Source organism: Nuphar pumila, chromosome 2 (assembly GCF_984573655.1).
Source record: "Nuphar pumila chromosome 2, dmNupPumi1.hap1.1, whole genome shotgun sequence".
NCBI lineage: Eukaryota > Viridiplantae > Streptophyta > Magnoliopsida > Nymphaeales > Nymphaeaceae > Nuphar > Nuphar pumila.
The window spans coordinates 132,489,142-132,494,818 of NC_143250.1; positions in this window are offsets into that span (position 1 = coordinate 132,489,142).

Genomic DNA, 5,677 nt, shown 5'->3' on the forward strand with positions numbered 1-5,677 from the left:
AAAATTCATCTATAAGAGAATCTATAAAACTAAAGTCATAGTATATTCTCATTCGATGTACAATGTCATACAGTCAACGAAAAAATTATCGTCCATTTTGTTACGAATTTCCGTCTTCACATGCTTCATCATTGAAAATGCTCGTTCTGTAGTGGTCGTAGAAACTGGTAATGTCAATAAAAGATGAAATAATCTAGTTAGCATGACATAACTTTCTGACCTTCCACTTGCAACCAATTTTTGATATAAATAAGGTAGAGTAGGTACTTGAAATCGAGGATCAGAAACCACATCAATCTGATAATGTTGTAACTCTGCTTTCAAGTAAAATATATCTTGGATATCAGAACATTAAAACACAAGTTAGAATTCAGGACTTTTCTATAATTCTATATAATTTGAGTAGATAAAGTAAATAATTGATTCTATAATTCAGAAATCATGACTTATTCTAAAATTCAGAAGTCACTGATTCACAACCTTCTCCTAACTTTGTTCCAATTAAAATGAGTAGATAAAGTAGAATTATTGCACAAAAAAAATAAATTACCATCAACAATCAACATTCATCTTCCACTTTAATTTAATTTAATTTGTGAGTCAAATAATTAACATGAGATAAAAGACTGAGAGACATTTGCATATACGTATATAATATATACATAGGAATATATGTATAGGAGCTCATTCAGGAACAAAAAACAGGATTTATCCACAAAATGGGTAAATTATTTTTTTATTTTAAATAAAATTTGATAAAATATAAATTCAGTGAATTGTTTTAGGTCAGGATCAACCCTACTTCGAAGTTGATTTGATTAAATCCACTCTAATCCACCTATAATTTGATTAAATCAAACTAGCACATATTTGATTAGTCAAATTACCCAAAAGATCGGTGTCTCATCGTCGTGCTCAGTTGGTGTCTCGTCATCTCGCTCACTTAGGAGCACGGGAGTAGCGCTAGAGGGGTAATAAGTTAAACGGGTCGGATCCAGCACGGGCGGGTGCCCACCCTCGCCAGGTGCTGGATCCGACCTGGGAATCAGGGCTGGGTTAGGACTGGGCTTTAAAAAAAAATTAACTGGGCCGGGTGGCAGGACTCTGGGCTACAGCCCAGTCCTGCCCCCCTTCAGCTCTGCCTTTGGAATCAGGGCTGGGCTAGGACTGGGCTTTTAAAAAAAAAAAATTAACTGGCCAGGAGGCTGGGCTGTAGCCCAGCCCAGCTCCGCCTTTGACCACCACCAATCCTGTTAAGTCTTCATGGAGCACGGGAGAATCATTATTCGGCTAACTATCAAAAAACCAAATTGTCAACCAGCAGGAGAGAAGGCTTCCAAGAGCTACACTGATACAATTCAGACTGGGAAGAAATCATCAACACAAGAGGAGAGAAACCATGGATGTATAGTCATCCAAGGCACTAAGACATGAAGGATCTGGTGGAAGGGATCAAGGGGCATCACTTGCAGTTTTGGCTCTTCAATGGTGAATCACTACAGGACATCGAGCAAATTAAAGGGACTCCATTGGCACCAATCAAGGGTTAACAACCTAATGGCGGTTAAGGAACTCAGGTCAATCTACATCGAATAGACCCTGAATATTTTACGAAATTTTGGATGCCAACGCTGGTGCGATGTGTCCGAGCAGGCTCCCTCTTATGGCTGGATGTCCAAAACGTCCTACACAACATGGACCACATGTATATTACGCACCAATCCATGACAGACATGAACCAAAAACAACATGAAGAGGCGATTCTCAGGTTGATGAAGCGCTCTAACACACTGCACCCGACACAGCAAGGCTGGTGGTGCCCGGGTTGTGCAAACTTAAATCGACTGGCCTCAGAGACATATTTGCGATGTAGATTCGAAAGGGACTGCTGCCACCCACATCTTTTCATGGCCATACAAAAATGAGCCACCGAAGGGGGTCGATCAAAATGGATGGACAAACTATAGATCTAAGCATTGAACGAAGAAGGGAACGATTGATATTGAAGAAGACAACATCGGCCCCTCCAGGAAAGAAACTGGGCGACTGGGTATGCGGCTCATGTCATGCTCATACTACAACTTTAGATGCAAGGCTTGCTGCCGAACCTGCGAAAGAGCCTGAATGTTGATGACTCCTCTACCCATTCCCACTCTACAACACCCAACACCAATCACGGAACCAAAGGACCCGGAACAACCATACCAAATACAGACGATGAGGGCTTCATCCTCTTCGGCTAGATCAAATGCAGGATGACAGACATGGACGACCCGGAGAGCCCCATGCTGCCTGATCCAACACGGTTATGACTTCCTGCCATGGAAATGCATCACGAATAGCCTGCAGTAACCGCCCCTACCAGGGCCAATTCTGAATCGAAGAAACGACTCGATCAGATTCTTGCTGACAGGAAAACTGCACCAGCACCAGCACCAGCACCAGCACCAGCACCAGTGGCTGTTTTGCAATGATTGCACTCAATGAGGGGGGTTCAGAAACAAGGAGTTCTCGTTTGGAGATGGGGTCGACAGACTCTTGATGGAGGATGAAACCCCTCACAACGGAGAGGGTTGTGTATGTTCGCCCCTGATGATTCACTGAATCCCACGTCTGTGTTCGGGGCTTTGAATGAGCACCACGTATACAAGCACATGGGGCTCATATTCCCGTGTATGTTGACATAACTTTGCATCGGAATCTGGTGTTGTTGCAAAGACTTAAGTACCCTTTATTGCTATTCTTCTCATAAAGTGATGGTTTGAGAAAATGACAAAAATGCCTTTCATTCAAAAAAGAAAAAACAAATAGTTCAAAAAAAGGACAAACATGTCCTCCATCCAGAAAGTCGAGGATGATGTTGACTCTTCAAAGTCTTCTTCTTTTTCTGTTCAAAAAAAGGACAAACATGTTTTCTTCTTCTTTCTCCGTAAAGCACTTGATTTCTTCTCTAGAGAGAGAAAGGGTTTTACAGTGTTTTACGGAGAAAGAAGAAGAAAACATGTTTGTCCTTTTTTTGAACAGAAAAAGAAGAAGACTTTGAAGAGTCAACATCATCCTAGACTTTCTGGATGGAGGACATGTTTGTCCTTTTTTTGAACTATTTGTTTTTTCTTTTTTGAATGAAAGGCATTTTTGTCATTTTCTCAAACCATCACTTTATGAGAAGAATAGCAATAAAGGGTACTTAAGTCTTTGCAACGACACCAGAGTCCGATGCAAAGTTATGTCAACATACACGGGAATACGAGCCCCATGTGCTTGTATACATGGTGCTCATTCAAAGCCCCGAACACAGACGTGGGATTCAGTGAATCATCGGGGGGGGGGAACACATAACCTGCTTTGCTCCCAACGTCTAGAGATGGGCAACTAATGGCTGGATGTGACCTGCCTTCCTGGGAATAAATCAATGCAGGAATGCTACAGTTTTGGTATGGAGACAAATAAAATACTCGCAAGTGACACCCTTGTATTACAGGCACAGCTAGCCTCTTCCATGCCTTCCCTAATCCAAAGGAGCCGAGCTCACTTACCTTTAGTTGTTGCTGCCCCCTCATGCACACGTGGAGCCCTTCATCCAGAGCATAACGATTTTCATTTCTGAACTCTGGATTGATGACTTGGGGCCGATCCAGATGCTTGAAGTGCACCTGAACCCGGATCCGAAAATACAAACCTAGAGTTTCTTGCCAATGCCAACAGCAAAATTGCCATCTATAGTGGGCAGCATGAACCCACATGCAAGGCTGCAATCTAGATCCAGAATCGCAGGTGATGGTCACCCCACCCACCACTGCTCTCTTGGGGTATAGAGGGGCGCTCTTTCAAGTTGGAGTTGTGGTATCAACCTCAACCTCATTCTAGAGTGGTGGGACTTGGCACCATGGTCCGGGCATAAAAAATAAATTCAAAACTCAAGTTTGTACGTAGGAAGCTTATTGAATGGAATAGATCGAAATGCGAGGCAAAATTCAAATTCTTAGAAGATTGAGAATCTCAATTAAGAGCACTTCAGGAACTCTGAAAAAAATGTGATAGATGAGGGGGCAGCAACCCCTTTGAGAGAAATGCCTACAGCTGGTCGAACAAATCATCGAGTGAAGATTAAGATAATGCATTCAATGGAAACAACGGGCCAAGGCATATTGGCTCAAATCTAAAGAATTGAACACTCACTTCTTCTACATGTGCGCTTCCACAAGAAGGCAAATCAACACCATACCATCATTGATGATTGCGGGTCAGAGATGCGAGAAGGGCCCAATATCTTGACCAAGGCCATGAACTACTCCAGGGTGAGATTCTAATGGACTTCATGTCTCTCGGTGAAGATGAATGGACCAATAGTGTGAGAGACTTTACTTTGGATGAAGTCAAACAAGTAGTTTGGTCCCTTTCAAATGGGAAAACTCTGGGCTTGAACTGGTTTCCAATAGAATTTTTTAAAGAATCGTGGGACTTCGTCAAGCATGACTTGATGCAGCTAATGCATGAGTTCCACTCCAATGACAAAGTACCACATGATCTTATGAGATCACTACTCATGCTCATACCCAAGGACACACAGACCGATGAAATCTGCTGATTCAAACCAATATCTTTGGTGGGAACGATATTCAAGATCATCTCAAAGACCTTTGCACGGAGCCTTTCAAATACCATTAGATCTCTTGTGTCCGACATGCATATGTGTATTCATATTCATCCGTGGTAGATCACTTCATGAATCATGCATTGTGGCACATGAAGCAATTCACTCCATTAACCTCTCATACAAAATCCTTTATTTTAAAAAATGATCTTGAAAAAGCATTTGACTCTATTGATTGGAGGTTTATAATGGAATGCTTGCAGAAATTTGGATTTGGTGAGAAATGGCATGGTTGGATAGAGGGTTTGCTCCATGCTGTGTCTACTTCCCTATCTATAAATGGAGATAAGGGGTAGTTTTTCAAACCTTGGAGGGGACTTCGCCAAGGAGATCCACTATCACCATCCCTCTTCGTCTTGGCAATGGAAGCATTATCAGTAATGCTCTCCTTGGTAACAGCTCAGGGCAAGTTTAGGGGTTGTAAAGTTTATGATCTCTCACCTCTTATTTGTCAATGACCTATTGGTGTTTGGTGAGGCCACAGACGAAAACATGTGGGCAGTATGGGTAGTGTTGGGGTGCGTTGAGGAGATCTCTGGCCTTCGCATGAATGGGGCCAAGAGCAAAATCATGGTATTTAATGATCCCTTGGGCGAGACCCAATAGAGGGTACCCCAAATCTTTGGGGTGTGAGGAAGGATCCCTACCCTTCACACACCACAAGAAATTTGAGTTTTACTGGCTCAATCATTGTGCCAGTAAAAGCCTCGGTGGTAAAGGTTTTACTGGTGCAATTTACATTCACCAGTAAAAAACCCCTTTTACTAGCGCACTTACACAAATTAAGTGCCAGTTCCAGGCTTTACTGGCGCACTTCCTATGCAGTGAAAGTGTTTTCACTGAAAAAAAATTCCATTTATGGAAAAGGATTCCATTGTCTGTTAGCAATCCTTTTCCATTAATGGCATCATCATGAGAGCAAGCACCTAGTATTGCCATCCCACAATCAATAAGCTACAGAAGTGGCAATTGAGCAGCAACAAATTGAATTCTACCTAAAAATAGAAGGTAATGTTACAAAAT